This window comes from Cnephaeus nilssonii, assembly GCF_951640355.1.
Source record: "Cnephaeus nilssonii genome assembly, chromosome: 1".
Taxonomy (NCBI): Eukaryota; Metazoa; Chordata; class Mammalia; order Chiroptera; family Vespertilionidae; genus Cnephaeus; species Cnephaeus nilssonii.
Window position 1 is genome coordinate 110,863,242 of NC_137072.1, and position 23,995 is coordinate 110,887,236.

Below are 23,995 nucleotides of genomic sequence, written 5' to 3' on the forward strand. Positions count from 1 at the left end.
TTTTGTTGACGAAGTTTACAGGCGCCTCCATTTCTGTGTGCTGTGGCATCTTTTCCAGATTTGTTTACTTAATTTTTCCCTCTTCATTTGTTTTCCACTGAGGGAATGTTTCAGGGAAAAAAAATTACTCACTGGCTGGAAATTAGTTGTTAACTTAGAAAAAAGAGTCACTTTCTATTTGAGAATTTTCAAGGTAGAGTCTTCAGATTCTGGACATGGGGTGGTGTCTTGGGGAATAACAAGATTTGTCCATGTTCTGATAAACATGGCAGAAAAATGGTCCCTCGTTCTACATGCTGCAAAATTCAACAGAGTTATGAGTAGGGTACTGATGTTTTCTTTGTTTCCTGATAAATGCACAATTAATTGGGTATTCTCAGCAGCCTAATATGTCTTTGTTCTTGTAGAGAACTGACAGTAACAACTCAATGGGCAGAATGGTTCTTCAGATCCTATGACCACTTGTCTTTGATGCAATCAATTTCGTTGTTTCCTTCTGATAGGTACTTATATCTCCTTAGCAACAGCACTATGTAATCCATGATGTCATTTATGGAAATGAAGTGACTGAAAAATCTTGCTTTCATCTTACTTTCTCCATCATTATTCTCAAGCAACTGAGAATTCTAATAGTTAGGGAAGTGCACTCTGACCACAAATTTGACCAAGAAGCTCAGTGGACTTCGCATTTCCATAAGTTTCATTTTGCCTTTGCTATCCACCCTCCCATCCCGAGGAAACTGCCTTTTGAATTTGTTGGCTGTTCAAAATTTGAGTGCCATCATAGGGTGGTAAAAGCATAAACAAAGAAGCGAGGCACAGGTTTTCACTAAATTAGTGTAAGATCTTTTTTATTTCTAAATTAATAAAATTGACATTGTAACATCGTATAAGTTAAAAAATTTATATATTGTATTATGATTGCCATTGTAGTGTTTTTTTATCACATTTCACAACTAGAGTGCAATATTATTATCTATATTCATTATACTGTGCATTAGGTCCCTATGGCTTAGTCACTACTCATTACAAGTTAGTATCCTTAAACACCATCCACTTTATCCTTGTGTCCTCATCCCATGGTAAGCTACAGATTGTGGCCTTAATCTATGTGTTTTTTTTCTCATCCTCAAAATAAAACTTGTTATTTTTTATTATTTCTAGGTTTCCTCACAATTCTTAATAGTCTCTAACAAAGTGCTTGTGCCAGATGGGATAGAATTTAAGAAAATGGTTTCAGCCACTTCTATGCATATAGTCATAGAAGTGTCCTGGAAGGAGATTTTTGTTGTTATTGAGAGAAGTCACACCAATGGCTTTTCGTGCTGTACATCAGAGGAGGAACTTGGGAGTGGCTCCATGAAGGTTCTTCCTCTCAGGTACCCTTGGCTAGAGAGGGGTTGAGATTATTTGCTTTTAAAGCATCTAAAACCTTTGGAACAAAAAGAACCAGGGTTCAACTTTTTCTCTCCATAATGTAAATGCAGGGAAATTAGTAATAGACAGTAGGATTGGCCTGTTTCAAAGCCCACTGTGAAGTAAAACACTATAGAGCACAGGATGGAAATGACCAGGAGGTAAATGGGAATCTGGGTAAAGAGACCTAACGGAATCTGGAATGGCCAGCTTGGGTACATATATGAATGAGGCTGAAACTAACTGCTTTCAGTTATTCTGTCATAGCAGCTATCCTTTGCAGGATGGTTGAACACATGTTGGTGAATTGAAAGTCATTCTATTAGTAGTGGGGTAATAAGAGATTAATCCTGGGGTCATGGAGAGCATCCCCTAGCAATGGAAAGGCATCTACTGGAATGTGCATGAGTAGTGTCACCATTTGGTGGCAGCTAAAGCCACAGGAAGAGTAAGCAATGAAAGATTTTGCTTTCAACTTTCTACCTGAAAGCCTCTACTGACCCTGGAAGTATGTTCAACCAGAGAGAGCCAGCATTTAAATATCTGGGGCACACAGCAGGCATGGCAGCCAGGAGAGAACCAAGCAAAGAGCACCTATTAAGTAAAAGTACTTTGGTCATGTTTTTCTAATTCTCTTACTCCCTGCTCTGACTCTAGCCATGCCTAAAGTGAAAGGAGAGGTAGGATTGGGGGAAGATTGAAAAAGCATAGCATATCCTGAGCTAAAGAAGTGCAAAGGAAACAGGCTTTATATTGGATGTAAAATTGAAGTTTTGACTTATATTTATCTTTTTCAATATCGGAAAATAAGTCACAATTGACTAGTAAGATTGGTTATGTAACTGAAAATGACCAGAAAGTTAAGGAATTTGCCTGAGATGTCATGAAAGGGTAGGAAAGAAAGACCCAACAGAATTTGACTAGAAGAATTGATAGGAGAAAAATGAGATTGTTTCTTATTTATGCCCTATTAAGGACAGATGAGACACCATTTGATAAAATCAGTAAACTCTGGAGAGTGTTCTAAGGAAAAGTAAAGGGTGTTATGAGAGTGTTTAGCGGGGAGACTTAGTTGAGATTATGATTCAAGTTTGCCTAAAGAAATGACATCTGACCTGAAATAGGAAACAGGAGTAGGTGTTAACCAGGAAGAGGGGTGGGAAAACACCTTCAGGCTGAGGAAATGCCATATGCAAAGGCCCTTTGGTAGAATGATTTTGAAAGAAAGTCATTCATTGAAAGGAGCAAAAGAGAACATGTGCCTGCAAGGAAGATGTGCCTGAACCAGGCAGGCAAGACTCTTCTGGCCATGGGAGGTTCTGATTTTGATCCTGTGGGTAGTAGTGATACCACTGTAATTAACTAACTTATTAATTAATTAACAGGAATGGAGCAAAGGAAAGACCAAATAATATAGGCAGAAAGCTGCAGTTTAACACTCCTCAGGTCTGCCCCTTGAAGATCAAGGGGGAAGAGACTGGACAAAGAAAGAATAGACACATGCCCAGAAAAGTGTAAATGACATAAAGAGGGTGCTTGTTTGTCAGTCATACCTGGGAATAGGTCATTGGCCAGAATAGGCATAGCCACTGTAAGGGCTTGAAATCTGAGATACATAAGTTTCTAAACAAACGGAGTTTCCTCTCTTGGCCTTCTTGATCTATTGGGACTCCTGTTGCAGGAGGTGTACTAATGGATCACAACTAGCCTGATGCTCTGCTGGACTCAGCTTCACCATGGAATGGAAATTCTGGACACTGGCTTTGCTTTCAGCTCTGCTGGATCCCAGCTGCACTTTTTCCAGGCCTGGCTTCAGGGAAATGGGCCTTTATAAACTGAGGGACATAACTACACAAATAAAAATCACCCATTCTCCCATGCCAGTGTAAGAAAATTCTTTTTCTCAAGTTATTGTAAGAACCCCATTCCCATTAACAACAGAGAGATTCCACCTGTGCAATTCTTCAATAACAGAAGGACCCCCTGAAAAGCTGTGAGTGGGATGTTATGAGACATATTGTCATCTCCCCCTCAACCCTAGTTCGCTTACAATAATGAAGATGATATAAGTAGAGGTGATGCATGTTTTCACTTTCCTGGCTTTTAAAGGTGAGTTCAATAAGATATAAAGACTCAGTTTGGTTTCTGAACAGAATCTGCTCTCATTGTAGGGCAAGATGTGAATCCTTATGACAAAAGGAGCTGGTGTATTTTAAAAAAAGAAAATTCACCCATTCATCAAATGAACAAATGTCATGTTTCCCTACTATGTGCCAGACCCTGGCCAGGCCCTGGAGATAAGGAGTTCAAAGAGGAAGACAGTCTCCTCAGGCACCTGGAGCTCTCATGCCAGGGGGAATTTCACATCCTTGGGGAAAGAGGAAACCTCAGAGGTCATCAGTCTGATTTTCCATTTTGTAGATGGAAAAACAGGTTCCACTGAGAAATGATTTGCCCAAAGGCCACTTTTATACACAACGCCATAATTAGATCTTGGGTCTCTTCTATTATTTCCAAGATTCTTCTGCAGAGCAGAGCCTCTCACCAAGACCTGATTCCTAACTTCACATGGAGAGACACTACACTATCTTTTTAAAGACAAAAATATCCATTATTATAGATAATTGGGAATTAACAGTATAGTATTATCTCAGATCCTGATACTTGATCCTCATCTTTATGCCCAAAACATCACTTCTAGAATTGTAACTCATAAGAAAATTTTTAAAAATTACAAACATATTTGCTATCTCTCAATGCCAAACATTTCTCAGGAAAATGTTGAGAGATCAAATGGATGCCTTGGTCCCATGAACCCACCACCCAGCTTAACAGTCACCCATGGGGAATCCTGTCTCATGGACACACTTGTCCTCCCTTTGCCTCCAAATCCCATACATGGCATCATTTATTCCATAACTATTTTGGGAAAACGTAGACATTTTTATCATCTTGGGTAATATAACAGATTGACACCATGCATCTCCATCAGCCCTTGAGGCCTTTTAACCAAAAATGAGCATACTTTAGATCAGTAAAAAATGTCTTAAAAGCACTTTAACACAAACGGCTATATTTTATACTAAATGTTTTAAATGTAATTTTGTGTAGCTGTCAAGATTTTTCAGTGAAGTTTTCAGAGACCAGGGGGAGTTCTCCGATGGCTTGTTATAGAAATTCCAGGAAGACTTGGATTCTGGGAAAGAAGATTGCAGAGAGGTCTTCAATGTTACGACGCATGAAGATGGGTGGGGCTGGGGCCAGGTGTTTCAGTTGTTGGTTCTCACTGACAAAACCTGCCATACCATCAAGATTCTTTAGGAAACACTCTAGTGGGGCTATCTTTAAAATGTTAGGTAATCCTGGAGTCTTGGAATTGGAAAGCTAACAGCAACATTTTCCTGAGAAATGTTTGGCATTGAGAGATAGCTTTATTTTGTGTGTGTGTGTGTGTGTGTGTGTGTGTGTGTGTGTGTGTGTGTTTTAAATTGAGATATAATTGACATATAACATTACATTAATTTCTGGTGTACAATCTCTTGGGTTGCATTTACACTGCCCACCACTGTATGACAACAAAATCCAGGGGAGAGTAAGCTCTACAATGGTCAGGCACCTTTAGTCATGGCACATTCCATAGACAGTGCCATGGAATGTCTGATTGGGAAGTAACTTCAGAGTTTGGTGAAGCCAGCCTCCACTGATGCTTGACCATAGACGTGTGTTTTGTGGAGAGAACATCAAAGCTTGTTCCCAGCAGTATTGCCAATTGTGCTGTCTCTGGGTTGGATGGCTCCAAATTTCCTACACACCCTCAGCCAGGGGTTAAGCCCTGTTCATTAGTAATTTCACAGAACTAGTTTTGTGCTGGGAACGTTAAGATGCTCAACCCCCCTTGTCAGATTGAATATAGGTGATGAGACACACTGCCTGGGTTGAAGTTATCTCTTTATCTCCCTGGGTAGATAGCTCAGGAGGACATGAGAGGCAGCTTTGTGTTGGGACAGAACTATCACCCCCCTGGTGTGACCAGGGCTCAAGGACACCAGAGGCCCTTAGTCACCAGGCTTTTCTTCTAAGGGGTCTTTGAAGAGTGGGACTTTCTTATAAAGCTTTCCAAGAGTCCTTGCTCAAGGATTAAAGAGTCACATGACCAGAGAGGAGGTAGAATCCATTTATATCTATCTCTTCCACACCCAAGATGTCTACCCTGCTAGTCCTCCCCTCAAGGCTCTGCACTGGCCCGGACCTACTGGTGACATTTGCCCTGGTCATTTGCTGTGGTTTGATCTTCCTTTGCTTCTTAGTCTGTCTAGAACCTCCCACTTATCCAGGGCGAGCTGAACACCAGCTCTGCTAACTCAAGGTGGTTTATTCATCCCACGCAGGTTTATCCAGAATCCCCCTGTCCCAGGTACTGGCCATGCATTAGACAAGACCATTCTGGTCCTCACACACACTTCATTTTCTAGGAGCACTCTGATTTTAGGTGTTGTTGCTCTCTTTCAACCTGCATGATCTTTCTTCCTGTTTCTTCACTTGGTTCAACCCCACACTCATTTTTTAAAATCACCATTAATCTTCAATTATGTGCCCAGGCATTGGTCAACACCTTTGAGCAGACTTGATGAGGCCTCAGAGTCTGCAGTGGGCTAGAGAGCTACACAACAGTCAGGATTTTCACTATTATTGGTTTTATTTTATGCATGGGAAAAAAATGGAGGCACAAGTGGTATCTTGTCTGAGACCACACAGTCTTAGACTCTTAACCACTACATGTTATGACCTCTTTTCAGTAACTATACACATTAAGGACAGCAAGTGTTACAGTAAAAAAGAAGAGGGGTTGGAGACAGACACTAAAAAGAGGGACCTAATTTAATTTGAGGGATTAGGGAAGGCCATTCAAAGGAAGGGACATTTAAGAGGATTCCTGAGGATGACTTAGCCAGGTGAAGACAGAAGAAGAGCCATGTAAATTCCTGGGGCAGGAGAAGGCATTGGGAATGCTAGAAAATGAAAGGAAGGTGGGTTGGCATTTATATGACAAGGTGACCTACATAGCAGAGATGGTCAGAGAAATAGGCAAGGTGGGGTCATTTCAGGGCTTTGAAGAGTGTAGATCTTAAGAGCAATGGGAAGGGAACCATCATCTTCCTTATGATTGAAATGCTGTGCGGAGAGTGGATCAGAGAGGGGTGGAGAGGCTGATGCAGCCAAGCAGACAAGAGATGATCATGGCTGGCTACTGTGGTGTCAGGAGATAAAGAGAGACATGGAGAGATTTTGAACATATTTTTGTTTAAGTTCTGATGGATCAGACATAGTTTCCTACGGGAAGCTGCTTCTGTTCTCATCAACACCAGCCAGCTCCATAGCACCTTCTCTCTGTTCCTGTGGCCCCCACCCTATTATCTTACAGGTGATGATCTCCATTTATTTCATCTGCTAACTTCCTGGACTGTGAGCTATCTGTTGTTCATTGTTTTGCTCACTGCTGTACCCTATCACTAGAACAGTGCCTGCCCCTTGGTAGGTGCTTGATAGATGTTTTAAAATTTTATTGAATTGGTCATCGTGCCAGTCACTGTGCAAAGTATTATGTGCATCCTCTTGTGTACTGCACTCAACAACCTCATATGAGGTTTCATCTTCATTTCACAGATGAAGAAACAAAGGCATGAAGGGCCAGTTGCCTTTATCTCACTCATATAACTACAAAGTGTGAAAGCTATGGCTTGAATCCAGTTCCAAAACATTTTCATCATCCCCAAAGAAAACCCTGTACCCATTAATCAGTCACTCCCCATTCCTCACTCCTACTGCCAAACCTTGGCAACCAGCAACCTGATTTCTGCTGGTGACAAAAGACCTTGGGTGTTCTGTCTGCACCTCCCACCAGCTTGCACATTTGAGGAGCAGAGCCTTGGTGTGGATTATCACTGAATTTAAAATCCTAGCACAATGCAAGCAGCCAGCAAGTAGGTGTTCAGGGAACTCCACCAAACTGAATCAGGCAGCAGAGACATACAATGGAATACTATTCCGCCATACAAACAAACAGGATACTGATACAAGTTACAGCACTCATGAACATCAAAAACATTATTCTGAATGAAGGAAGCCAGACACAAAAGGCCACATATTGAATGAATCCATTTGTGTGAAAGATCCACATTGGGTAAATTCATAGACAGAAAGCAGGTTGATAGTTGCCAAGGCTTGGCGGTGGGAGTGAGGAATGGGAGTGACTGCTTAATGGGTATGGGATTTTATTTTGGGGGCGATGAAAATGTTTTGGAACTTGATAGAGGTGGTGGTTGGTCAAAATTGTTAATGTACTAAATGCCACTGGAGTATTCACTTTAAGGTGGTGAGTTTTCTGTTATGCAAGTTTCACCTAGATAAAAAATAAAGCATTGGAATCAAATGCACTAGGTTCACAGTAGTGGCTGAGTAGAAAGAAAAGGAAACCTATAATTTTTTTTTATCTTTAAATAAATAAATAAAGAAATAACTATTTTAAAAATTTATAAAAGATCGGAAGCAAAAAATCCAGACCTACCATTACTTGGATTATCGCTAGAAATTTTTTGTATAGAGAAAGCTAGCTAAAATAGAACAGAGTATAATCAGTGAGTGTGAAGGCCAAGTTGGCCAAATTTCAGCCTAATTCTCTTTCCATTAAAGCCTGTGACATTAAAAGGAGGGACATCAAAGACATGGAACCAGATGTGTTGTGTTGTGGCCACACTTCCTATCTTAGAATGAAGGCCATGTCAATGTGACCTCTAACAAGCTGCAGATACCAGCTTTCCATAATTAGTCTCTCTTCCCTCAGATGGAGAAGGAGTCGTCTGAGATACCAGGGCCCATCAGGGTGGAGGGCTGAGTCTTCCCAGTTGAGTTTGAATTGAATGTCATGGAAAGAGCTGGTTCCTTGATGGAGTCATTGCCCAGGCTTACAGGGAAGTGGAGCTCAGGCACCAACACTTACTGAGAGGCCTTGGACCCTCCCTGGGTCTCACCGCTGTGCACGTCAACATGGCTAACTCTCAGAATCACCTTTTTGGTGGGTGTTTTGTAGCTGAGCAAATGAAGGCTCAGGTGAGGAACATGCCCAAGGTCACAGAGGGACCAAGACAGAGCTGGGATTCCAACCTGGTCTGCCTGGTGCCAGAGCCTGTGTTCACTGCAGTGCCTCCAACCCAAGAATAGATCCCAGCACATAGAATGTGCTGGGGAAGCACTTGCTCAATGGATAAGTGAATGTAGCAAAATAAAATAATTTTTAATGGCTTAGTAGTTGGATAAAGAGGTACAGAATTCAAACTAGGTAGGAGACAGGCATGTTCACAGGCTATTTGTGCAAATACAAAGTGACATGATCTTTTAGGAGTAAAAAATTTATATCAACAAATATGTATGAAGAGTCTGAAAATTGCACTACCCTTTGTCTCAACACTTCCACTCTTATAATTTAATTTGAAGAAAGTAAAAAAAAAATGTAGGCAAAGCCATATGTACAATGATGATGATCACAACATAACCTACCATTTTTTGCCATTATAAATGATTTGTTAAGTTAATGGCACATCAACTAAAGGACTACTTTGCAGCCATTACAATTTATATTCTGTAAGAACATTTAATGACAAAGGCAAATGTCTAAGTAGGTTATCAAACAATGTCTCTAGTGTTGGAACATTCATTCTGGCTTAAATATTATATATCTATATATCAAAAAGATGAGAAGCCTTAATACCAAGATATTAATGTGGTTCTTTTACCATATGAAGGGTGATGGATCATTTTCATTTCTATTGTTTTTTTAATTTTCTGAAAGGGACAATAAGCATATTTCTTTTGGTTTTGAGAAGTCAATAAATGCTATATAAAAGCAAACAAAAAAGTCCACTCTACCCACCCGATGGAAAATATCCTGTGTAAACAAACAAAAAAAATCCTTTTACTCAAAGAATAAAACATTGGTAATATAAAAGATTATTTGTGGATATTTATCTCAGTGTATGTCCTCTTTCTCCTCTTTCCTTTTTTTTCCTTTCTTTTCTTTCTTTCTTTCTTTCTTTCTTTCTTTCTTTCTTTCTTTCTTTCTTTCTTTCTTTCTTTCTTCTTTCTTTCTTTCTTTCTTTCTTTCTTTCTTTTTTTTGCTTTGCTCTCTTTCTTTCTTTTTTTGCTCTTTAATGTATAGTTTAAGCTCCTCTTCCTGGTGCCAGATTTAAACATTTGGTTACTGTCCCGAATTTTCTTCTCCTCCACCTTCTCATTAAGGAATTTGAAAGCAAAGAGTCTTGGATTTTAGACATCTGGGAATGGCCAAGTCTTTGGATTTGTTTTGTGAAAAGATGTATTTGTTCAATTGAGCAAGTGTGAAACAAATGCTTTCAGCATGTCTATTAATCTTAGTGGCCTGAGTGATGTCAGGGTATGCTCGTTCATGTTTTATGATGTTTGGTTCCATAAAAATATGTTTGGTTTCAAGGCATTGGCCCCTGTTCTCTGTTGACGGGGAACGAATTTGGAGTATGGACGGCATCTTGGTTTTTTCCCAAACCTGGTTTGGTTTTGAATCATCAACTGGAACTCTGTGATGGTTATGACTAACACATTTTGTAAGTTCATAAAAACATTTATTTTAATCAAAATCCCCAATAGAACAGCACTAGAACCAGAATGTCCAGCACCATATTTTGCCAAAATACTCCTGCTGGAGGATGTTAGGGATAGATTTGGATGCCTGTTGCTGTTTATCACACTGAGGTCCCAGATTCTAAAAGGTAAAGGAGGGCAAACAAAGGGATTTTCTAGTAGAGTCAGGGAACTGAAGCCTGATTTATAATAGCTGACATGCAGGTGGGATTCTCTTCAGGTTACAGCAAAGTTGAGGTTAATAATGCGCATAAAGGCATAAAATTTGTTGGTACTCCCAAGAATCATGTTAGAAATTTCTTCATCTTCAATCAGCTTCAAAATTAGGAGATGGGACAAAGCTAAGTTACAATGTTGAGTGAAAATGTCCCAACACACAAATATGGCATAGGATTTTGTAAGGAGAAAACGAAAAAGAAAACACTCTACATTTTAAAAAAAGAACAGAGAGAAATAGAATTAAATGTTTTTTATGATCATAAAAATAGTTGTTGCTCTCTACCTTTCTCTATTTTCTGAAATTTTAATAGCCATGCACTTTTTTTATAATAAAGGACTTATTCATTAATCCAACATGCAGGTGCCAATCAGTAAGGCTAGAGATTAAAAAATGATGTAGCTTCTTATGTGCCATGAAGAAACTTTTAGCACTCTTGGGGAGAGAGACAAATAGTTAAGAGGTGAATGGTTGCCATGGGGGAAGTACATTTGAGGTCAGAGTGTGAATAAAAAAAAGCAGTGGCCATTATATTTGTCTGCAGAGTCAAAATTTAAAAATAATTAAGCACACATGGTGACAATAACAAGGTCCTGTGTGCCTGAAAGAATATCATCTCTTGGAGTCTAGGTTGTTCTGTTTTGTTTTGTTTCGTTTCATTCGAGGATGGGGCCTAAGACTGAAGATGATTCATTTTTTAGGGGTTGAGTAAGGAGCACAGGAGTTAAGGCTTTGCAACTTGTCAGTTTTAGAAAGGTAACCAATCAGTCTCTGAATCCTGTCTCCCTCTATGGCAGCTCTAACTTTACCGACACATTCCTTGAGTTCTATGATATTTATGTGCTATTACCTCGCTGCCTCAGATCACGTGTTTCAGGTAATCTTCCTCTGTAATTTTAACTATAGCTGACAGGAATCCATTTCAGCAGGAAGTTAAGTGACAAAGAACTCAACAAATTGGTTAGAAAAGAGAAGAGGGAACTGGACTATGTCTCCAGGGGCTTTCCAAAGAGATATTGCATTCACTTGGACTTAGAGTTGTTTATTTTGGCTGTTGACATGTCTTTTTGGGGTGTTTGTTCATTTTCAGTGTTCCATCCATGTTGTAAGTGGTTGAATTTGCTCACATGGGTTATCTTCGGGCTAAAGGCATGTTCTTCACTTCTTACACAAACATTTATTTAGTACCTACTATGTGCCCAGCCTGTTCAGAGCTGGAGGGGTAACAGTCAGCAGCAGGCAAGATCCTACCTTCATGGAGAGATTGATAATAAACATGTAGACAAATAAATAACTAAGGAAATCAGTGCTGAAATGCTGTGAAAGTGATGGTGATGGAGGGGTTGTATGCATAGGGCTGCCTCCTCTTATTGTAAATGCCCAGCGCTGCTGCTGTTCAGTGTGATCCTTTTTTGGTATGTCTGGGTAGGGTGGACATCTGGGCTTTGGAGTCAGAGCTACCTGGGTCCTATCACAGGCCTGGTGCCCCCCAGCACTGCTGTGTGACCTCAAGAGAGTCACATCACTAATCTGAACCTCCATTTTCTCATCTTCTGTTTTGCAGGTAAGCATGCCCCCTGCCAGATTTGTTGTGAAGATGAAATGAGTTCAGGTGGGTGAAGTATGAGGAACATTTTAGGTACTCAAAACTGAGGAGGGTTGGTACATGATTTTTTTTAATGCTATCTCTGATTCCTATTGCTGGCTCTGTGGGGATTGCTGTGATTCTAAATATAATAGTCTCCTCCTCCTGTATTATCTCTGGAAAAGTAGCTCTGCAGATATACTGTGTCTTTTCAAGTTGTCTTTTAGCTTTATTTACTTCCCAGGCATGGTAAGCTGAATAATGTCCACAACCTAACCACCAGGATCTGTGAATATGTTACCTTACACGGCAAAGGGGCTTTGCAGATGTGATGAAGGCAAAGATCCTTAGATAAGGAGACTGTCCTGGCTTATCCAGGTGGCACACTGATCTTATAAGAGGGAGACAGGAGGGTCAGAATTACAGGGAGAAAGCGATGTGAGGTTGGAAGCAGAGGGAAACAGAACCAGAGAGAGAAAATGCTATCTGATGGCTTTGTATGGAGGGATGGTCCATGAAACAAGAAATGTAGGCAGCCTTTACAAAATAGAAAAGGCAAAGAAACAGCTTCCCCAAGGGAACCCAGCCCTGTGCACCCATTTTAGGCTTTGGACCTCCAGACCTGTAGGATTAGAACTGTGTTGTGCTATTTGTGGTTATTTGTTAAAGCAGTGATAAGAAACTAATACAGGTGAAACCAGAAGACCCTGCCTGAGTCCTAGGTGACAGTAAGAATGAGGGTAGGGGGAATCTCTGGGGCTTATTAACAGTGATTCCTTATGGGGGACATATGTAATTCTTTCAACAGGAACGATTTAAAAATTAAAACAACAACAACAACAAACAAACAAACAAAAACCTCAATGATTTCTGGGTTTGCAGCCCAACTCTCCCACCTACTAATTGTTGGTTTTGAGAAAATGACAATCTCGCTGTGCCTCAGTGTGTCTTCTATAAAATGGGATGAAAGTTAGCATACATTTAGGATATACAGGCTGTCCCCCAAAAAAGTATACATATTGTAACAGTTGATAGCTCAATTTTGAAAATGAAATGTATTTCAGTAAACAGTGCCTTTATAATTATTCAAAGTGGGTATATAAATATTTTGGGGACACCCTATATATTAGAAAATTGGCATGTGGTAAGTGCTCAAGAAATGAAAATTGTCGTTAATAGATATGAGTTCTTGCTGAAATGAATTACTGTCTCCCTGGAATAATGTAAAATGAGTGAATTGTTGCCATCAACGTGCTGGTAGAAATTTACCAGGTAGTGGCGGAGGGATATCAATGGATTAGTTTAGTTAGTATACATGTTCATTTCCACAGAGACTTTCCTTCCGTGCGGGCCAATGGCCGTTTCTTTCCCTTCCTGTTCACATGTGGGAAAAGAGATGTAAATTGGGTGACAGGCATGGATGCTTTTCACAACTCTGCTTTGTCTCTTGGTTATAATTCAAAATTGACATTGAAGCTGTAGCAGGCAAATAGATGGCATCCTTTGAACTTTTTGCACCTCTGTTTGTCCCTAGTAGACCACAAGCTAACTTGTTTCAGCTTTGCTAAAAGTTATTCCCCTGATAAATTCTGAAAACCCGGGAAAAGGCATGTTCACATGAAATAATTGTGAATCCTCTAAGTCTATCTGGTTAGGGCAATTCTGTTCTCTAATATAACTTTACATTTGAAAACCAGAAGGCTTACCATTCTACGAATTTGGCCTAAGAAAATAGTTTTTAATTCAATAAAAATGTCTACATTAAAAAATGTTTTAAAAAATGGAATACACCAAAAAGTTAGACAATAGGGGAATTGTTAAATACATTACAGAACTGTCACTCAGTGGTTATAATTACTTTACTATAATAAGGGAAATATTTTTAATATACTTTTAAGAGAAATCTGAGAGACAAAATTGTGTTTGGTGTAAGCATAATGTTTATAATGATTATCACTCACATGTTAACAGCCCAGCAGAAAGTATACCAAAATACTGACATCCATTATGTTAAGGTGGTGAAATTATGAATTTTTTCCTCTTTATTTTCCAAATATTTTGTGATATACTATTGTTATTTATATATCTAAGGAAAAATAGTTTAAAAAACATAAAGCAATAAGCCAAAGATTCCAAATAGTGTGGAAAAGCTCCAAGAAAATTATGAATGCACACAGTTACAACTTAATGAAACTGCCTAAGGAATTCTAATTTCCTAGATCCGTGCTGAAGCCAAAAAAAACAGGGTGGGAAATCCTGGCCAAGAGCACTTAGCAGGGCTTGTGGAGACCTTTTTAGCACATACACTTTCTTGGCTTCATGAAACAAAAAAGAGTTTTGCTTTCCAAAATAATTCAGTTCTGATTGTATCAGTAACCTCCCTTCCAGCACAGGGGCTATGGAGGAAAAAACCAGCAGAATATTTATTATTTATTGAGGGCTCGCTCTGTGCCAAGCTCTGTGCTACGTGCTTTACATTTATTGTCCTCTCAGGTCTGTTAGGGGCCTATTGTGAGAATGTTACAGACGAGAGATGCTCAGAAAATGAACACAAGTCATTGGAGCAGAGGCAGCTTCAGACCCTGGGCTGTCGGACTCCACTGCTCATTACCTCAACCGGAACTCTAGCTCACCAGGCTGCCCCGAGACCCTCAGCCAATTCTCTTTTTAAGAGATCCAACAATGTGTCACTATATGTGTAGCTCCCTACTGCGGCTGTGCATGGGGAATTTTTAAGTTTAGTTTTAAATAGGCAGTACACAATGGTGTTTGAGAACTTCATGTAATAAAAAGCATAATACTATCTAAATCTTTCACATCCATCCCTCATTCCCCAGTTGGTCTTCCCTGAGAAAAACACTGTACATGGGGATCCATTCTCAAGTTTTAATGACTTAGAATCTCCAAGGTTTTCCCAGGAACCTGGACTCTTTTTTTTTTTTTTTTAAATTCTCACTTGGAGGATATTTTTCCATTGGTTTTTAGAGAGAGTGGAAGAGAGAGGGAAAGACAGAGCGAAGTATCGATGTGAGCAAAATATCAATGCATACAGCTTTTCTGGACTAGAAACATTTATTAAAATAAGTTTACCTTTTCTTGGTTTTGAAAAATCAAACAATTTTGGAAAGTGTTATATTTTGGTTGAAAATGTTTGTAAGCAGAAGTGGAATTGAAAATCAATTTCAAAATTTCATGTGTCCTTGGGCCTCAATTGGTGGACTGGAAAGAGCGCTGGCTTGGAGAGACTGGGTATCTCAGCTTGGGCTGCTATAACAGAACACCATAGACGAGGCGGTGTAAACAACACACAGTTATTCCTCACAGTATGGAGGCTGGGAAGTCTAAGATCACGGTGGCAGACAACTGGGTTCTGAGTGAGAGCGCTCCTCCTGGCTCCTGGATGGCTACCTTCTTGTTATATTGTCCCATGGTGGAGAGACACAGCTCTGATGTCTCTTCCTCATCATATACAGCCACTAATTCCATCGTGGGGGCTCCACCCTCTTGACTCATCTAAACCTAATTACCTCCCAAAGGCCCCACCTACAAATACCATCACATTGGAGTTTAGAGTTTCAACACATGAATTTGGGGGAACACATTCCGTCCATAACGCTAGGCTTCTTGCCCACTCTGCCAATGTTGAGCTGAGTGCTCTTGGGTAAGTTACTCCAATTGTTGGGCTTTATTTCTTCATCTAAAAGGAAGCTGGTTGGATCAGCTCAAAAGTATCCCAAAGTGTTCCCCAGGAGGACCTAGAGGTCTCTTTGGGGCTGAGATGGAATGAAGTGTTGGTGACTGAGCAAGCAGGTTTCTACCTTCAGATTCAGATAGGGCTGGTCTAACTTTTACTTTCTGGAGGTTATCAGCTCACTCCTCACCACCATCATTCCACAAGAAGCTTCTATCTATCTATCTATCTATCTATCTATCTATCTATCTATCTATCTATCTATCATCTATCTATCTATCTATCTATCTATCTATATATCTATCATCTATCTATCATCTATTATATATCTATCTCTCTATTTACCTATCTACCTACTTATCATGTATCTATCTACCTACCTCCTTATCTATCTACCTATCTATCTATCACCTATCTATCTATCATCATCTTTTTATTATTTAACTCCAGGCTGTTCAGATTTACCAGCTTTTCCACTAATGCTCTTTCTCTGTCCCAGGACTCAATCCAGTATACCACATTGCATTTAGTGTCTTATTTGATTTTGCCTCTGATTAAAATTTGGTTCCAAACAATGGTTCCAGAACAATAACAAGAATATATGTTTGATATCCTCTGGATTAACTGCTTGCTAGATTTCTTCCACTTGTTTGGGCTTGAGGCTGATAGGAAGTATGAGGATTGACTGTGGTGCAGGGGAATAAGCAAGGTCTTCAGATTCAGGCAGGGCTGGTCTAACGTTTACTTTCTGGAGGTTATCAGACAAGTTAGCTGAGGTTCCCTGAACTTCAGGATTCTCATCTGTAATATGGGAGAGGGTTATCTAATATGCATGTTCTGAATATGTAGTATGTTTTGACAGAAGGAGAGTTCTATAGTGGCTGTTTCCCAGGTCCATATGGTGTCACTGGCCCTTAAGCGAAGAGCTTCCTAGGCCATGCCATGAGTGTATCAATGGTACTGGCCTCCCAACACTCTTGTTCCATGCCCCATTGAGCCTTTTAAACATTTGCATTGCCTGGAGTGATATTTAACAGCAGCCTGCTCTTCTGCTCCAAGGAAAGACCCTCTGATATGTAGTGTCTTGATCATAATGTTGAGATGGAATTTATAAACATGCATCATAGTTCAGTTGTTCCAAATTGGAAAAAAAGTACATTATTAATGCATGCTATTCATAGAAAAATTAGACTCTATGGATGACAAAAGAAAGAAAATAAAAACCAGCTGTAATCAGACCACCCAGAAGTAACCCTGTTATCATTTGGGATCTACATTGGAAAGATGCATATCCTCCCTCTTCCTTCTTTTTGCCATTGCACTATTCTGTCATCACTTTTTTTGAATCTTATTGTCATTACTATGTATAGGATCATATTTCCATGTAATAAAATACAATTCTGCGATGTAATTTTTAAATTGAGTTATATAGATGTATTGAAATTATCTTAACTAATTCCTTATTGTAGGATGTTGGGCTGTTTTTAATTTTTTCTTTTGCCAATAACATTGCAATGCACATCCCTCTGCTGAAATCTTTGTGCACCATTCTCCAGTTTGGAAGTTTGAAGTTGGCAGCTGTCATAGTTCGCCCACACCCTCTCTACCTCTTCCTCCTTACAGAAAACCTGTATTGTTTGTGCTTGCACTAGTTCCTAGGTGGACTTTGTGCTCCTTAGAGGGAAGTATTTATCTTCATCTCCTCTCCAATAAGTAAAGGGCCCTCTGTGTGTTTCTACTCTCAGCCTGTAACCCTGAACTTGCACCCACGTTTCTGGTTCTTCTTGGATATTTGATGTCTGATTTCCTAACTCTGGTTCATTTCTCAGTCATTCAACAGAGATTTATCCAGTACCTATGATGTACAAAGCCCAGATACAGGCACTGGGGAAACAGAGAGCAAGTAAGATGGAAAGTAGTCCTGCCCTTGGTAGTGTAGAATGATTGACAGACATCAATCAAGGGAACAAATGCAGTGATAATTTCCAATGAAGGTAAGTGCCTAGAAGACTGGAAGGCAGCTAGGGGATGGTGAATCTTAGGGAGGAGATCAGAGGAGGTTTATCAAAGAAGATGTGGGTATGGAGGGACAAGAGGTCTCCACAGAGACACTGCAGTGGGAACAATCCAGGCTGTTCCCAAAGCAGCAAGAAGGAGATGAGTTGGCCAGGAGGGAGCAAGGGTGTTGGGATGAGCCCCGAGGGGCTGGAGAGGGGCTAGATCACACTGGATCTCAAGAACCTTGGGGAGGAGTTTAGATGTTATTTGAAGTTCAACAGGAAGCTCTTGAAGGAAGCAGGAGAGGAACATGATCTGATTTTCATTTTTAAAAAAATCACTCTGTTCAAATTTTATCCTAAGCCAAAATTATCCAGATGATAGACCCTCATCAGGGAAAGCAATAGCTTCTCAATAGATACTGTCTAGGAAGAAGGAACATGGTTTTTGGAATTTTAGCTTCCTGAGCTTTTTAGGTTTCTCAATGCGGCAGATGCTGTTATTAAATTGATATCCATTCCCACTTTACCTTTGCTACCAGAATTCTGGTTTTGTCAGGTGGCAATATATGCCCACTTCCCAGCCTCCTTTGTGGGTGGCCTTGAGAGGCCTGTGACATAATTATAGCCAATCAGGTATAAGAAAACATCGTGTGAAGAATCCTGGAAAGGTTCTTACTTTCCCAATGGAAGGACACAGACACAACTGACTAACAAAAGGTGATATCTCAAAGCACAGAGCCATCTTCTTATCCTTCGATGACAAGCATGAGTATGAAAGATACCATACTAAGGATGAAAGAGTGGGAGGAGAGAAGCAGCCTGGGTCTCTATGGCTTTAGTGAGCAGCTGAACCAATGCCAGCAGCCCCCTGATTTTTTGTTGTGAAGAAATAAAGAAACCCTACAATTCAAGCTGCTGGTACTCAGGCATTCTGTTGATTGCAGCCAAAGCATTCCCAACTAATGTTTATCACTGAGGGAAAGTGGGAACTGACTCCATTAGTAATTCACAGAATATTAGGCAAATCATAAAAATTCTGAAAATCCCAGTGTATATTTAAACTGAAATGATTACTGAACCCAGCGTGGGAAGCCTGTGTGTTGTGGATTAGAGCTATGATCTCAATGCTATGGGAATGTGCTAGTCCAGTGGTCGGCAAACTCATGAGTCAACAGAGCCAAATATCAACAGTACGATTGAAATTTCTTTTGAGAGCCGAAAACCGACTTCTGCATATGGGCCACAAAGTTTCAATCACACTGTACATGCGCGCCCACACGTGGTATTTTGTGGAAGAGCCACACTCAAGGGGCCAAAGAGCCGCATGTGGCTCGCGAGCCTCAGTTTGCCGACCACTGTGCTAGTCAGTGGTCACATAATATAAGAAAGATTTCTGTAGTGCCCTGTACACATCCTTTACCTGAGAGGTGAGTCCTGCCAAAGGTTTTGCTGCAAAGATGGTTGGGCTTTCTTTCTCTCTCAGATTGTTTGGTTCCCATTATCTCAGTTCCCATGAAAGATGGAACAACACCCTTGCCCCAGGCAGGCCTGCCCTGACTGTGCCATTTAAAGTCCCAAGTGTGTATCTCAGATCAGAGAACACACTTTTAACTGATCCTGATTGCTGAGCTGATTCATTCCAATGCCTTTGAGTCAGAGCCATCCCCTCTTCAATGGTGCAATTATTGAAGTGGGTCTCCCTGGGTAATCCCTCTAAAGTAGAACTTACAAAATGAGCATCATAAATACCTACTATATTCTAGGCACTTCATGAAGCATTTTATAAATATTAGCTCTAAACCTCATTTTTATTTTTTTTTTTAGGGCACAAAATTTTCTTTAATTATTTTTTGGGGGAAGGGACGCCACACATCTACTTAATTAAGAGAAACATTTTTATCAGCACAGAAGTCTTTTTTTTTTTTTTTTAATGTATCATGCCATGAATTCATAGGGAATGGGTTCCAGCAGCTCAGGATCCTTTCCATTGATTCTCACAAAGTGTGCTTCTCTGGGTAGAGCAGGCTGACACTTCAGTTGAACCCAAGTACCTTCTTCTCTGGCTTCCTTCTTTTTCTGATTATTTCCCTTCAGAAGTTTTAATAAGCTATCTTGGCTCTTACAGTGCTTAATATGCTCAATACGTATGTTAATTCTCTTAGCAAGAATCTTGCCCTTAACTTGCTTGTTCATAACAATGCCCACAGCATGCTGGGTGACATTGTGGACTCTTCCAGTTTTGCCATGGTAACATTTGTGGGGCATTCCTTTTTGAACAGTACCCATTACCTTGATGTCACAGTATTACCTTTGTTATACATTTGCATGTATGTGGCCAAAGGAACAACTCCATGTTTTCTAAAGGCCTAGAGAACATATAGCAGGTGCTTCTCCTCTTTCCCTTGCTGTTAGTCATTTTGGCAAATCACTAGAAGATGGTGGTTCTGGTCGAAAGACTCTAACCCTCATGTAATCTTCACTATGATTTGTAGACTAGAGATGATTTTCCTGGTAAAAATCAAGACTCAAAAAAGTTATTTTACCAAACTCATACAGCTAAGTAAGTGGACAAAAGGAGCTTGTACTCAGGCCAGGTACCAAAGTCTGTGCTTGTTAGAGTCCTTGGGCCTAGTGCATTGTGTGAAACTCTCATCTACGGGGCTGCTTGTTGCTTCCATGAACCACAGAAGCAGCAGCACACAGTCTTGGTTTTCACATCATTCAGAAAGCATTGGTAGAGGGTTGAATGGTGGCTCCCAAAAGACATGTCCACCAAAGTCTGTGAGTGTGGAAAAGGGATTTTGCAAATAGAATTAAGTTAAGGATCTTCAGATGAGATTGTCCTGGTTTAGGGTGGCCGTGAAATCCAATGTGTGCTTAGAAGAGAAGGGGAGACGATGACCTGAAGATGGAGGTAGAGATTGGAGGGATGTGTCTATAGGCCAGGGACTGGTGGTGGCCCCCAGAGGCTAGGAGAGAGGCATAGAATGGATTTTTTTTTCAGAGGCTCCAGGAAGATCCAAATCAAGCCAAAACCTTGGTTTTGGACTTCTGGTCTACAGAACTGTGAGAGAATAAATTTGCATTGTTTTGAACACCAAGGATGTGGTCATTTGTTATGCCAGCCACATGAAACGAATACCACATTACTCATGTAAGAGGATGAGACAGGATGAGACCAACACTCAGTGTCTAAAATAAGGACCACAGAGCTAAGTTGTTGCTGACTACAGTAAGGAAGAGCTATGCTGGCGAGGCATTCTCCCTGAGCTGAGCAGTTTGCTAGTCTTATATAGGGTTTGGGGGACTCTTGGAGCTAGGTAAGTGATGTTTGTAGATGACTGCTTACTTGTTTGAGACTGGGGTAATCTTTGTGAAAATGTGTCTGCTTGTTATAAAAATTTCAAAGAATTTCAGAAAAGAGCAAAGGAAAAACAAAGCAAACCAAAACCTCCATCTCTCAGAAATTATTTTGCCAACATTGATGAACATTACCCCAGACTTCCCTCGAGGCACATATTTAGCCAGAAGCCTTGGTAGATATAATTTTACAAAAATAGATTCAGATTATGCATGCTATTTTTATAAGAACTATTAAACATAAGTCTGCTTGAGTTTACCAGAATTGAAATAAACAAGAATCAAACTGGAAGAGTTGTTAAACATCAGATAAATATTTGTTCAAAATGAGAGATATTAGTTCTGAAGAGATGTTTTTGAGGTTAAAAGATAATTATGAAAAAAATATTAAGAGTTTGGCAGTATTTCACTTTTTAAAAACTCTGTATGCTTTTGCTTAATATGATATGCATTTACTTTCTGTCATGAAAGAGGATTTTATGCACTTCCTTTTCCCTTCCACCCTCAGCCTCCCAATTTTTGCTTAGTTACATTATTATTTTTGGATTGCCTGGAACTGTAATATTTATATTCTGTTCTGTCAACTCATTTCCACTGTTGCTTAGTCTTGGTTCTATGTTTAAATGGATCCAATTCTGACTATTGTCCTTTATGGTGACGTCCCTAGTGCTGGGTGTTTAATTTTGATTCATGTCTTGTTATGATGGATTTTATCATCAAACATTTTTCAAGAAGAGCTTTGTTATTATAGTCCTTGACTTTTTGTGTGTTTAAGAATGTTTGCCTCTTTCTTTCATAGTCACAGTATAATTTGGCTGCATAGAAAACTCTTGGGCAACCCTTTTTTCCCTTGGAACTTGGTCGATGTTATTCTGTTGTTGTCTAGTGCTGAGGGCTGTATTAAGAGAGAGGGATCTTATGATTTGTGCTCTCTGCGTAAAACAAACTGGACAATTGCCATTGAATTTCAGTCTTTTCACAGTACGTTTACTGATGTTGCCAATTTTGCTTATTTTTCCTGGCATATGGTGTGCTCTTTCAATCTAGAGTTACCTAACTTCCTTCACTTCAAGAAACTTTTTTGAATTTTCTTAAGTTTTTTCCTGTTCCCTTTTGTTCCTCTGTTCAGGATACGAATTTGTGCATATGAGTTTCCTTTACTTCAGTTCGTATTGTCTTGTGTGTAATCACTTTTAGCTCATTATTCCTTTCTATTTTGTGTGATTTCTTATGCGTGGCTTGTGCTTTCAACAGTACTTACCTATTTTCTGTTGCTTCTGAGTTGACTTTCATCTCTATAATTGCTTTATTTTTTATCTTTTGTTTATTTCCTGAGCTCTGCCAGTTTACTTTTCAATAGGTTTTCTTCTTATTTCTTTTTTGATCCCATATTTCTTCTTGAACTCTTCTGCAAAACCATGTTTTTGATTCATGTAAGATTGAAGAGACTAATCTCTTTGTTCTCAGGAATGGATTATTTATGATCCATATTTTCTTTAATGTGCCATAGGCACTTGTTTATCTTCCTAGTTCCCCCCTCTTGCAATATGCTGGGGCACTCACAGCCTGATTCCTTTTGTAGTATTATTTCAACATGAGCAGGTGTATCCAGCTGCTTGACCAACAACTGTGTAGAGGAAGCAGAGAGGCTTGCTTAATTGGGCTCCAGAGTAGGTTGTGGTCTCTGCCATCCTATCAACCATGAAATGTCTCCCTCAGACTTTGGTCTCCGGGGGGTCAGCATGGCTCCAATACATGAGGTTATGGGTTGTCCCTCACGAACCCTATACATCCCTTTTCCATCCAGTTAGGCTCTCCCAACCAGAAACTCTTCCTCAACAGCAAACATAGTGTGTCTTCCTGGTTCCTCTTCATTTATTTGGCATTCACACCCCGCCCCTCCACCCAGCTATCTGCAATTTGTAAATAGGTTTTTATAGGGATATTCTGACATCCTATGTGAGGTACACAGCCCTGGTATACACCAGTGTTTCTGGTTCTGTCCTCTTCTGAGACTTGCCCACCTTCCTTAGCAAATGTGAGTGGAAGTAACCTGAGTTACCTACATGTTCTCTTCCCTTTCCATGATGAACAAGGAAGCCTCATGTAATGATGGTAGCATAGGAAGTTGGCAAAGTTGGCCAGGTTCTTGAGTGCCTACTCTACTGTCCCACGTTGAGCATGTTGTAATAACAATATTGTAGCAACAACAATATGTAGCAGTAATAACAATAAATGACAATGAGGTATCACCACACACCTGTCAGAATGGCTACCATCAACAAATCAACAAATGACAAGTGCTGGTGAGGATGTACAGAAAAGGGAACCCTAGTACACTGCTGGTGGGACTACAGACTGGAGTAGCCACTATGGAAAACAGTTGGAGTTTCCTCAAAAAATAAAAAACGGAACTACCATTTGACCCAGTAATCCCACTTCTAGGAATAAATTCTAAGAAACCTAAAATGACAATCAGAAAGAATATATGCACCCCTATGTTCATAGCAGCACAATTTACACCATGGAATAATATGTAGCTGTAAAAAAGAAGGATCTCTTACCCTTTGAGACAGCAGGGAGGGACCTGGAGAGTATCATGTTAAGTAAATAAGTCAGTCAGAGAAAGACAAGTATCATACAATTTCACTCATATGTGGATTTTAATGAACAACAAACTGATGAAGAAAATAGATCCAGTGACAAAGAAACATGGAACAGACTGACGAATCTCAGAGGGAAGGTGGGGGTGGGTGGTGGGTGGGGAGAGATTAACTGAAGAATTTATATGCATATATGCATACCCCATGGACACAGAAAATAGTATGGTGAAGGCCTGGGAGGGGTGGGTGCGAGGTAGAGGGGATCAATAGGGAAAATAAAGGGCACATCTGTAATATTTTCAACAATAAATATAAATTTTTAAAAATGCATAAACTTGCTGTTTTAAGCCATTGAGAGTCAGGATTTGCTTGTTACTCCTGTCTAGCCTAGCTTCTTTGACTAGTACAAGGCAAGAAAAGCCACCTATTTCTGCATCAAAGATGAGGAATCCT

The 23,995-nt window shown here is 39.9% G+C and overlaps 1 protein-coding gene and 1 pseudogene across 2 annotated transcripts in view; both read right to left on the reverse strand.

Moving 5' to 3' along the window:
- C1QTNF7 (C1q and TNF related 7) overlaps positions 1-23,995 on the reverse strand; it is a 94,942-nt gene that overhangs the window by 21,153 nt on the left and 49,794 nt on the right. The window lies entirely within an intron of this gene.
- LOC307114678 (large ribosomal subunit protein eL21-like) lies at positions 19,515-19,995 on the reverse strand (annotated as a pseudogene). The gene has a single exon. The product of its transcript is annotated as a large ribosomal subunit protein eL21-like (transcript).